The sequence below is a fragment of the Idiotropiscis lumnitzeri genome, unplaced genomic scaffold (assembly GCF_059441095.1).
Source record: "Idiotropiscis lumnitzeri isolate Australia: NSW breed Sydney's pygmy pipehorse unplaced genomic scaffold, RoL_Ilum_1.0 HiC_scaffold_336, whole genome shotgun sequence".
Taxonomy (NCBI): Eukaryota; Metazoa; Chordata; class Actinopteri; order Syngnathiformes; family Syngnathidae; genus Idiotropiscis; species Idiotropiscis lumnitzeri.
This window is the reverse complement of record NW_028283874.1, coordinates 20,001-32,500: the sequence shown is the minus strand read 5'-3', so window position 1 is coordinate 32,500 and position 12,500 is coordinate 20,001. Positions and strand designations below refer to the sequence as shown.

General features: G+C 52.3%; 3 pseudogenes; all 3 read right to left on the bottom strand.

Moving 5' to 3' along the window:
* Nucleotides 1-2,097, bottom strand: part of LOC148314301 (28S ribosomal RNA) — a 5,951-nt pseudogene extending 3,854 nt beyond the window's left edge.
* A 3,629-nt stretch (nt 2,098-5,726) lies between these two features.
* On the bottom strand, nt 5,727-5,880 carry LOC148314300 (5.8S ribosomal RNA; annotated as a pseudogene).
* Nucleotides 5,881-7,153: 1,273 nt separating this feature from the next.
* Nucleotides 7,154-9,664, bottom strand: LOC148314299 (18S ribosomal RNA; annotated as a pseudogene).
* Between the last annotated feature and the right edge of the window lie 2,836 nt (nt 9,665-12,500).

Genomic DNA, 12,500 nt, shown 5'->3' with positions numbered 1-12,500 from the left:
GCTATCACTACCACCGACGACCGAGTATCGGGAGCCGGCTACAGCGCCATCCATTTTCAGGGCTAGTCGCTTCGGCAGGTGAGTTGTTACACACTCCTTAGCGGATGCCAACTTCCATGGCCACCGTCCTGCTGTCTTGAGCGACCAACTCCCTTCATGGAATCTATGAGCCGGGCTTTTGGCCCCTTAACTCGGCGTTTGGTTCATCCCACAGCGCCAGTTCTGCTTACCAAAAATGGCCCACTTGTCAATAACAGATTTGATGCCGAGGCTTCATAGGAAACACGTAAGCAAGCCCGGCATCTCACCCCTTTAGAGTTTGAGAATGGGCTGAGGAAATTTCATCCCCAAGGACCCCTAATCATTCTCTTTACAGGATGAAACTCCGTTTCCAGTTTGACAGCTATCCTGAGGGAAACTTCGGAGGAAACCAGCTACTAGATGGTTCGATTGGTCTTTCGCCCCTATACTCCGCTATGACGATCGATTTGCACGTCAGAACCGTGGCGGACTTCCACCAGAGTTTCCTCTGGCTTCGTCCGTGCCAAGCATAGATCACCATCTTTCGGGTACTAACATGTACGCTCAAGGTGCCCGCCGTTCGCCCTCCCAATTCCTTTCTCGCCGGGCCGAAGCCCGACAATACTCGGAACGGTCGGTCGGAACTAGGCGGACCCCGGGCCTGCGCCAGCCAAGTTTTTTTTTAAAGTTTGGCTTTTAAATGGATCGGCCCTCGCGTCCGGTTTAAACTTCGCCCCCGATGGTTGCCCCCGCCGCTCGCCCCCCTTCTAATCCTTTAAGCGCCCAATCCGGAACCACTCGCATCTCGACTCCCGCCGAAGCGGAAGGAGGACGATTAAGTTCGTTAAAATTGGGCGCCGCCGGGACTCCAGAGTGGACTAAAGGCGCGACGAGGCTTACTCATGTAATGGGAACGAAGCCGGGCGCATATCACTTTCGTTTCGCCTAAGGGGTTTAAAGCCCTTTGACTCGCGTACATGTTAGACTCCTTGGTCCGTGTTTCAAGACGGGACGAAGAAACGTTAGTGCTTCCGCGTCGGCGTAGCCGTAACCGCGCTATCGTGATCGGTATCCGAACGCCATTTTTACGAAAAAAACGACGCCGGCACCCCGACACACTAGCGCGTGGCATACTTACAGAACCGTCACCGCCTCCGAGCAGACACCCGAGGAGTCCACGATCGGCGGAACGCGCGGCCAACCCTCTTCAAAGGAAACTGTAAAGTAACCTTTTCCAGGGGGGTCACGCGCCCGTAAATGCCAATCGCTTCCCAAACCCCGAGGCTGAACCAAGGCAGTAACGGCCGCGACGGTCTACTTAATCGCCGTTTCACTTTACCCCAGACGCGTCAGATATTTATTTCATTCGCGCCTGGTCCGTTACTTAGGCTTGGGGGTTCCATCGTCCAACTCGGTAAAATAATTAAATCTTACCGGGCCTGGGCCGGGCTTGAAACAAACCGAAGAGCCTACCCCGCGTGCCGCCTTTCGAATCCCGAGAAGGAAAAATAAATTTCCCCCCTCTCGACGAAAGGCGAAGGGTAGGTCACCGGATATGCTCGAGCAATCGCGACCCTTGGACGAATTCACCACCCTCTTTCGACCACTAATGTTCCTCCGCTTTAACCTCGTGGCAGTTTCACGATCTACTTTAACTCTCTTTTCAGAGTTCTTTTCAACTTTCCCTCACGGTACTTGTTATCTATCGGTCTCGTGGTTATATTTAGCTTTAGATGGAGTTTACCACCTGCTTAGGGCTGCACTCTCAAGCAACCCGACTCTCGAGGAAAGACCCCGAACCAGTGGACACCCTTCCGCCTAACGGGACAATCACCCTCTCTGGTAATAGTTGTTACGATTCCAGGAGCGATTTATTAGGCGGAGGGGCCGTGGTCACGGCCTTTCCTCATACGCGGCATCCCGTTTGATACTAACCTTTTGAGTTTTCTCAAACAGCTACGCGCTGAGCTCATCCCTGTTCAGTCGCCCTTACTAAGGGAATCCCGGTTGGTTTCTTTTCCTCCGCTTACTTATATGCTTAAGTTAAGCGGGTAATCTCCCTTCGAGCTAAGGTCGGCCTTTGAAATTTAAATCATTCAAAGTCTCCGCTCTCCATTTTTATTCTAACCGCTTCCGCTCGGATTTTTATGAACGTAGGCTCATTAATTCGTGCTTTCGCGAAAAGAAAAGAAAAGAGGAGGAGTTTCGACGATGAATATTCAGAGTCTTTACGGTGTAAACCCATCGCGATCGATAAAATAAAAAATACATTCCCCTCGAAACAACGACGGCAAAGTATGTACTCAGAAAGCGGCTACTATAACTCCCGACCACCACCACCACCACCACCACCACCACCACCTTCCTCCCCGTCCGGATGTCGCGAGATGTTAAGGAAGGAGCTAACCAACCTTTTTCTAGCGCACCGGGTTAGGGGAAAAGGAGTGGGTGGGTGGGTGGATAGGTAACGGGAAAGATATTTCGCCGCGAAATCCTTCCGATACTCCGCACACCGCAATAAAGGGCGTTGTTTCTAAGGAAATATACGTATTTATATATCTATCTCGCGCGAACTACGCGTTAGCACGCTCGGTTCACTGAAAGGGAGAGGACCAATGCGGGGCGACTGCCTGCGCCATAAGCGTTTTCGTCCTTAGCAAAGGGCATAGGCGAAACCTCCGGACTGAAAAGCCTCTGAAGTTAAGCCCACCTCGCACTATGTTTCGCGACTCGTACTCGCTCACCTCCATTAAATGGGTCGATGAGCGAGGGGGTGTCGTTACTCCGCTAGCTAGAGAGAAACTTTGCGAGGATATCTTAAAGAAGATATCCCGGACTGAATGGGTAAGATTATTATGCTAGTCCGCTTAGGTCCCCCTCCAAATGAGATAAACAACCCCGGGCCATCATCCTCGAAGTAGCGCGAAGAAAACGACGTGCGAAGCTGGAATTCTCCGCAGTACCTTATTTCTCTCCGACACCGCAACTACGATGGTTACCGAAAATTATACATCTCTCCCTTTCAGTAGATATGAACGCTCAGCGTAAATGATCTACGACTCCTTTTATTTCACCAAGGCGATCGCCGTGTCTCGTAGAAGTGTCCTCGCCCGCCACACCAGCCAGCCAGCCAGCCGTAACAACCAACCACCATATCGCACTGCTACTAACGCCCGCTAGTCGATGAGACTATAGGACGCTTTCGAAGAACGGCATGGGTGGTGGGACGGTGTTGGTGGTGGCGGCGGCGGTGGGCGAGGGGACATGCCTCCTACGAGCTGTCTAACGGCAAAAGCCCGTAAATAGCATCGCTGCGAGATTATGTTCTTTCTTAGAGTTAAACGGGGAGGACGCACAAACGCACGCAAGTCGCTCATCCGTTTAAACGGAGGCGGCTGTCGGCGTTGACGTTCCCCTTAAGCTTGACACCCTATTGGATTGGCGAGACTCTTTTAAGACCTTACGTGGCGGACTCCTTAGATCGAAGGACGAAGTCGAGACGGTGTCAAAATGACAGCCGAGCTAATGTTGGAGGAAACTAAGCTCATCACTCAACCACGTACGTATCGTTCTTAGAGGCCCCAGGGTAGGGGGCGACTACACCTAAGCGATGTAGCCGTAGCCCGCCAACGTTTAGTCTCGTAAGTCAAGCTTCTCCGCAAAGGGTCAGAAAGCCAAACTCTTTTCGTCGAAAGAATAAACCTCCTCGAAAGAGCGAAATATTTATCGCTCGGATTCAACGCACCGAAACGAAAGAGCAAGACGGCAGCTGGTTGAGTTCTGACGATGATGATGAAGGAGGCTCGACCTTTCGATTCACGCTTCGTTAAAGCACTACTACCGATCGGTCTCCCCGCTTCCATCCTCTTCACCCAACTTCGCAAGACCTTCGCCTCTAGCGAGAGATTGGAACGTCGAGAGATTAGGAATGAGAGGGAGAATGAACGTTTCAGCAGGATTAGTAGTACGGCGAGTAGGGTTACGCGGAGCGTCCCCCTACTCGCCGTACTAACCCTACTAATCCTTTTCATCCTCCTCAGTTTCCTCAAACTCTCTCGGTTCAGTAGATTGGAGAGAAGAAAGGCGCTTTTTCGACGGTTCGGATTTTTGGGACTTGCTACTATGACATGGTCTTACTAGTCCTACTTGGCCTACTAAACGCTTTTTTCTTTTTTCCCCGCTTTGCTACCTCGGAGGGAGAAATAGGGTAGGAGAAGATTTCGGCAGTCCGGACGCAAGTCCTACTACGCGTACTTTCTTTACCATTTACTCTTTTCAACCTCCTCCAACCACGCTCTTGGCGTCAAACTCTTTACTTTTGTTTCGACTGACCAGAAACCGAAACCTCATCGTTGCTAATGTCCACGACTACCTTAGGAGAGAGGTTCCTCAAAGCCTTCATCGTACTATAGCTGACACTTTGGAAAAATGGCTTACTCATTGCCCGAGTACTAATCAGGTAGCGTAGGCTGCGATCGCGGTCGAAGCGTCTGCAGGCGAACCTGTCAACGACAACAACAACCTAACGACCGTCTGCCACGCACGACCTTCCCCGAACAACTTCCAGACCATCGTCATCCTCCGAGTCTTTCTTAGCCGAACCGGCCCTTTGGAACGAACGCTCTTCGGCGGTACGAGTACGCGCGATGTTCCGCAAAGTGACGAACGGCGCCGACATTTCGGATAGATGGCTTACTCATTACCCGAGTACCGATCAGGTTGCGGAGGCGGCGATAGCGGTCGATGCGTCTGCAGGCGAACCTACTAGCAACAACAACGACAACTTCACGACCGTCCGCTACGCGTGACCTTCCCCGAATAACTTCCAGACCATCGTCATTATCCTTCAAGTCTTTTACCGAGTCGAACACTCGCTTCCCAAAGCTGTTAGACAACGACAAGAGTATCTTTCGTTTCAGCTATAACCGCGACAAGCAGACGGTTCTCAAAACGTCGGAGTGCGACAACTCAAAACGAAACTCCTTTTGCGACGTAATCGAGGACTACTACTGCTGCCGCGACTATTGTCGCTTTTTTGAATTATAAGGTTACCTAGTCACCAAGCATTCCCCTTCTCTCGGGATTCGATGTTAGCGCCCCGAGAGTGCGAACGAGAAAGGAAAGGAGATGGGTACGAAGATTATTATCTAGCGTATTTTCTCTCTCTCTCCATTTCAAGTCTAGCCCAACTCGGGAGGGTCCATCGACGGAGTTTTGTGCGGTGGGTGCGCCGTCCCTCGAACGCGCGGATGGTTATCGCCTCTCTTTTTTTTTTGTTTTTGTTTTTTGCTTTTAATCATGTGATGGCATGCTGCTTACACGCTGCTAAATCCTGCTCGAAGAAGCAGCAGCAGCAGCCATTCATATCTGCTAGTTTAAGAGTAGTACGGATAAACCAACCTCTGGTTCTTAGAATTCGCTCCGACGCGCACGCGCTCCGTTTCCTTCGATTAGGGCGCTTGAACGACCTTGGCAACCCGAGTGATATAAAAAATCAAAGATTTTCCACACTCTTACCCAGGCCGACACTTGCTCAGGGTGCCCGTCCAGTTCCTTGCAAAGTACTAAGGCAAGGGTCCAAGAAAGTTCAGCGCAGTAACGTCTTTCACTCGCGAATCCGCCCGTATTGGGTGGGGATTTGCGAATTACTTAAAGTTACGCCCTTCCTTTCGAGAAACCGTAGATAGCTTCCGGATATAGAAGGCTACCGCTTCATGCCTTTTCTTAGGCGTAGGATGGACCGCGGCGCAATGTGCGTTCGACCAGTCAATGATATTGAACCATGCTAGCGCATTGAAATAACGCGTTTTGCAACGGTCTTCATCGACCCACGAGCCAAGTGATCCACTACCACGAGTTGTGTTTTAACAAATCGTTATAAATCCAAAATGTAAAAGGGGTTTTCTCGCGGTTGGTCGCCACTGGAGACTACTATACCCAGCGAGAAAAGGAGCGTTACGAAGAACAGAAGCGAGGTTCGTCCGATATCTCGAGACGCTAAGAAATACGCTTGAACCCCCTAAACTCTCTCCCTGCCCGGTTAGGGGTCTAAGGGGAGGCGGGGATAAACGCCTTTATTTTTCTAGCGATCGAGCGTTCGAAGTACTACTCGCGATCAGTTTCTAAGAAGTTTCTCTCCATTTTCAAGCTTTTAGCATTCGTCTCGCATAGGTTCCGTCCCCGCGAGAAAAAAAAAATTTGCTTTCCGCCCGAAATCATCTAATACCGAATCATTCGTTCGAGGGAGCAACGTTCCCACTTTGCGGTTGTTCACGCTCCCGAGTTTCGGTACTGACTAGATCGCTATGGCGATCTAGCGTTCCCTACCCCTCGAGAGGGCGGTTACAACACATGCCGACTCGTAGAAGCGTCCCTACCCGCCCAGCCAGCCAGCCAGCCAGCCACAATCACCGTGTCGCACGACTACTAACGCCCGCTAGTCGAGGAGACTTTAGGACGCTTTCGACGGACGGCACAAGCGGTGGTGGTGGTGGAGGCTCTGGGCGGAGGACGCACCTCCTACGAGCTGTCACACGGCAAGAGCTGCGCTGCGATACTTCATTCAAAGAGTTATTAAGCGGACTCGACCTTCTTGGATAAGACCTTACGCGGCGGACCCCGTCCTTACGGACGGAGCGTAGTCGAGAAGGTGTCAAAAAGACGGCCGAGGCGCCGCACACTCTCTGGTTTTATGAGGTAAATAGCCGCTCTAACGCCGAGCGACCGTACCGGCCTAAGCGTCTTTCTCTCTCTCTCTCGGTTCGGTTCGGTTGGTCGCTCCGCGGAGAGTACTAACCTAAGCAAGAATTGGAGTGTTACGAAGTATAGAAGCGGGGTTCGGACGATAGCTCGAGACGCTAAGAAAGAAGAAATATTCTATTTTCTAGCGATCGACGAGCGTTCGACGTACTACCCGCGACCAGTGTCTAAGAAGTTTCTCTCCACTTTCAAGCATGGCGTTCGTCTCGCCAAGGAGGTTCCAAGGAGTCCCTTTCGAGAGAGAAAAAGACGAGCGCTAGTCTTTCCGCGCCGAAATCATCATCATCATCATCATCATCCGTTACGGAATCATAATAATAATAATAATACTTCGAAACGAGGGCGCTAGCTTCCCTTTTGCATTCATAATTTTTTATGATCCTTCCGCTGGTTCACCAACGAAAACCTTGTTACGACTTTTACTTCCTCTAAATGATCAAGTTTGGACGTCTTTCAAGACTGCCCGGGGCGCCTCCGAGAAAGCGGCTCTATGAACCCGCACGCTGTCAAAGACAGGGGGAGAGTCGGTATTCAAGGTAGGATGCCGAGGGCGCTTGTCCGACGTCCTCACTGAATCATTCAATCGGTAGTAGCGACGGGCGGTGTGTACAAAGGGCAGGGACTTAATCATCGCCGACTCGTGATCAGCGCTTACTGGGAATTCCTCGTTCATGGGGAACAATTGCAAGCCCCAATTCCAATTGGGAAGGGGTTTGCACGGTTACCTTCTCCTCTCGGAGGGGGAGTAGCACGTTGCACCCTTCATTGTAGCGCGCGTGCGGCCCAGGTCATCTAAGGGCATCACAGACCTGTTATTGCTCTCTCTCGTGCGGCTGGCAACCACCAATCCCTCTAAGAAGACTGTGCGATGGACGCCCCTAAGCCGAGCACCCCGCTAGATAGGAGGCTTTCCGAACGCGAGCAGGCACCAAGGAGCCAGCCCCCCCGCTAACCCGTTACGCTCCCTTCCGAACCCATTGATTCCCCCACCCCCCGAAAGGAGGGAGGATGAGCCGAAAGTTCACGCAGGGCGCGGAAGACGAGCCGGTCGTTTTGATACCGTGAACTCGCGAACGTACGACCCCCCCGCGGTAAGTGATCCCGACTAGGGATACGATCCACCGACTAGTTAGTAGGGTAGAGTCTCGTTCGTTATCGGAATTAACCAGACAAATCGCTCCACCAACTAAGAACGGCCATGCACCACCAACCACCGAATCGAGAAAGAACTCTCAATCTGTCAATCCTTCCGGTGTCTGGGCCTGGTAAGTTTCCCCGTGTTGAGTCAAATTAAGCCGCAGGCTCCACTCCTGGTGGTGCCCTTCCGTCAATTCCTTTAAGTTTCAGCTTTGCAACCATACTACCCCCGGAACTCAAAAACTTTGGTTTCCCGGGGGCTTCCCGCTCAGTCGTGGGAATGACATAAGCGGATCGCTAGTTAGCATCGTTTAAGGTTAGAACTAGGGCGGTATCTGATCGCCTTCGATCCTCTAACTTTCGTTCTTGATTAATGAAAGCGTTCTTGGCAAATGCTTTCGCAGTAGTTAGTCTTGCGACGGTCCAAGAATTTCACCTCTCGCGCCGCAATACTAATGCCCCCGTCCGTCTCCGTTAATCATTACCTCGGGTTCCTATAAAACCGAGAGAAAAAATATTCAGAACCGAGGTCCTGTTCCATCATTCCATGCATAGACATTCAGGCGTTAATTTTTGCCTGCTTTGAGCACTCTAATTTTTTCAAAGTGAACGTCATCGGCCACGCGGGACACTCGGTAAAGAGCATCCCGTGAGCGCCGACGGCCTTTTTAATAAACCCGTAGTCGGGGGATTAACCACCTAGGTTCGGTGACTCGGGTCGAGGCCGCTACGAGAATGGGCGTCGTGAAGGAAGAAGCGGCGACGCGGATGGGTTAGCACAGCAAGCACGCGGTGTTTGGGGTTAACGGAACGGGGCCGACGAGAGAGAGGAGAATTAGGTTGCCAAGGGCCCAACGAGGAGTCCTACGACGAACCTCCCTACCTCCCACCGTTCAAAGCCGAGACCGAGAACCTTACTTAACCGCGTACCCGCTAGTGATCACCCGATCGCGCGAATCGCCGAATCGACGCAACGCGGCGGAGACCTACTCGCTTAGCAGCGAAACCTCGCCGAGGCCGAGCCTTGGGTGGGCCCCCGATACGGACCCAAAGTCCAACTACGAGCTTTTTAACCGCAGCAACTTTAATATACGCTATTGGAGCTGGAATTACCGCGGCTGCTGGCACCAGACTTGCCCTCCAATGGATCCTCGCTCAAGGATTTAGGGTAAACTCATTCCGATTGCGAGGCCTCGGAAGAGTCCCGCATCGTTATTTATCGTCACTACCTCCCCGTGCCGGGAGTGGGTAATTTGCGTGCCTGCTGCCTTCCTTAGATGTGGTAGCCGTTTCTCAGGCTCCCTCTCCGGAATCGAACCCAGATTCCCCGTTACCCGTTACAGCCATCGTAGGCGTTTACCATACGAATAAGCTGATAAGGCAGTCTCTCGAAGGATGTAGCGTCGGCGCGAAGGCCTCAACGCTCAGCAATATTAACCAGAGTCACCACCACCAAAGTTATCGGGCTCGAGAGCCCGCTCGGTTTGTGGAACCTAATAATTGCGCCCTTCCGCCGCGACCCGAACTAGGATATTCTCCGAACGTAAGGGCCGGGTGTCGGAGCTCTGTTGCATGTATTAGCTCTAGAATTGCCACGGTTATCCAAGTACCGATAACCATCATCCAGTAAATAATGACTGATTTAATGAGCCGTTTGCGGTTTCACACTAAGGAAGGGTCTGAACTTAGACATGCATGGCTTAATCTTTGAGACAAGCATATGACTACTGGCAGGATCAACCAGATCGACGCGTGAAACAGCGTCTTATCATTATTATTATTTTGAGAAGCTACCGACCGGCTGCGTAGAAGAGAGACAGCGAAGGAAGCAACGGAGCGGCGGCGTCGGCGGAACCGGCGAGTTAGAGACGTTCGCCCGACGGCCCGATACAGCCCGCTTAGTTACGACCCCACCTCCTCCTCCTCATCCCGCCTCACCGACGGCAGCGACCAAAATTGGTTTTATATATTTCGTATTATACGGTTTCCCTATTGTTCCGATTGAGCGCTCAATGGATGCTAGGCTTCAACGCAAGGGCCGACTTATTGACGCCCTACTCCACCTTGGTCATCCCTTTATAACGCTTTTCGTTTATAGGACTCGCTTTCGCTTTCGATAATCATATCGTAATGGTTTGACACATTTCCATCGTGAGTCTCCGCGAGATTAATGAACGATGAGGTCGGCGCCGCTCCCGTAAAATATAAATTATACGACATCACCGACCATCCGAGTTGGCTTCTAACCCTCTAACCGCCCGCGCGCGAGTATTTGTATTTTCTACCCGGCGGGACGTGAGTGATAGGGCCGTGTTTCCACGGAGTCTGAAAGATATCGCCGTCTTCGACTGCCCGTCTTCTCATCGTTCTCGCGTAAACTTGAGGTTTTGGATCGTAGCATCCGTATAGAGTACGTCGCTTTCTCGGACACCGAAGTCTCGACCTCTGGTATCCGGCGCGCGCGCGCTCTCTACGCTACCGTAGTAATAGGGGTTGCGAGAATGTTCTCCTCGCTCGATTGCATTCATTGTTTAACTTCCTCTCACTCCGAGACTCGCTCGGTGGTTGGCTGGCTGCTGCACCAGTCCTCCTACATATGCTTTTAAAACCGATTGAGAACCCCCTGAAAATTCCACCGCGCGAAACTTCGGGTGTTCAATACTCACCCCTTTGTCGCACGGTCAATCCCGCTATACCCTCGATTTTGAGCGTATAGTGCGCCGTAAAAAGGGCCGCGGCGCGACACTTCGGGTGTTCAGTACTCGCCCCTTTGTCGCAGGGTCAATCCCGATGCCACTGCTTCCCTTTAACGTTCACCGCTCCCGGACCCCCGTACTCGCCGCCATAGTTAGTTCGTACGCGACCGCCATTCCTTACCCTTCGGGCTCCGAGCCAAGTTACGAGAACGTTCTCCTCGCTCGATTGCATTCATTGTTTAACTTCCTCGCTCCGAGGTTGGCTGCTGCACCATTCCTCCTACATATGCTTTTAAAGCCGACTGAGAATCATTCATTGTTTAACTTCCTCTCACTCCGAGACTCGCTCGGTGGTTGGCTGGCGGCTGCACCAGTCCTCCTACATATGCTTTTAAAACCGATTGAGAACCCCCGTACTCGCCGCCATAGTTAGTTCGTACGCGACCGCCATTCCTTACCCTTCGGGCTCCGAGCCAAGTTACGAGAACGTTCTCCTCGCTCGATTGCATTCATTGTTTAACTTCCTCGCTCCGAGGTTGGCTGCTGCACCATTCCTCCTACATATGCTTTTAAAGCCGACTGAGAATCATTCATTGTTTAACTTCCTCTCACTCCGAGACTCGCTCGGTGGTTGGCTGGCTGCTGCACCAGTCCTCCTACATATGCTTTTAAAACCGATTGAGAACCCCCGTACTCGCCGCCATAGTTAGTTCGTACGCGACCGCCATTCCTTACCCTTCGGGCTCCGAGCCAAGTTACGAGAACGTTCTCCTCGCTCGATTGCATTCATTGTTTAACTTCCTCGCTCCGAGGTTGGCTGCTGCACCATTCCTCCTACATATGCTTTTAAAGCCGACTGAGAATCATTCATTGTTTAACTTCCTCTCACTCCGAGACTCGCTCGGTGGTTGGCTGGCTGCTGCACCAGTCCTCCTACATATGCTTTTAAAACCGATTGAGAACCCCCTGAAAATGCCAGTTACGAGAACGTTCTCCTCGCTCGATTGCATTCATTGTTTAACTTCCTCGCTCCGAGGTTGGCTGCTGCACCATTCCTCCTACATATGCTTTTAAAGCCGACTGAGAACCCCCTGAAAATGCCACCGCGTGAAACTTCGGGTGTTCAACACTCGCCCCTTTGTCGCAGGGTCGATCCCGATGCACCCTCAAGTTAGGGCATCGTACATGGCCACCGCTTTCCTTCGAGGTTCGCCGCTCCCGGACCCCCGTACGCCCCGCCATGGTTAGTTGGTACGCGGGCGCCGTCCCTTGCCCTTCGGGCTCCGAGTCAAGTCGCGGCTCCGAGCTCGGAAAGCGAACGCAGCCTCGATCTCCGCGAAGCGAAGCCAGTCACATTTATTGCGGCCGCTCGGTGGCCGCGCCATCCCGCCTATAGTAGCTTTTACGACCGATTGAGAACCCCCCGAAAACGCCACGGCGCCAAACTTCGGTTGTTCAACACTCGCCCCTTTGTCGCAGGGTCATACCCTCAATTTTGAGCATCGTACACTGCCACTGCTTCCCTTTAACGTTCACCGCTCCCGGACCCCCGTACTCGCCGCCATAGTTAGTTCGTACGCGACCGCCATTCCTTACCCTTCGGGCTCCGAGCCAAGTTACGAGAACGTTCTCCTCGCTCGATTGCATTCATTGTTTAACTTCCTCGCTCCGAGGTTGGCTGCTGCACCATTCCTCCTACATATGCTTTTAAAGCCGACTGAGAACCCCCTGAAAATGCCACCGCGTGAAACTTCGGGTGTTCAATACTCACCCCTTTGTCGCAGGGTCGATCCCGATGCACCCTCAAGTTAGGGCATCGCACATCGCCACCGCTCTATTTCAAGGTTCGCCGCTCCCGGACCCCCGTACGCGCCGCCATGGTTAGTT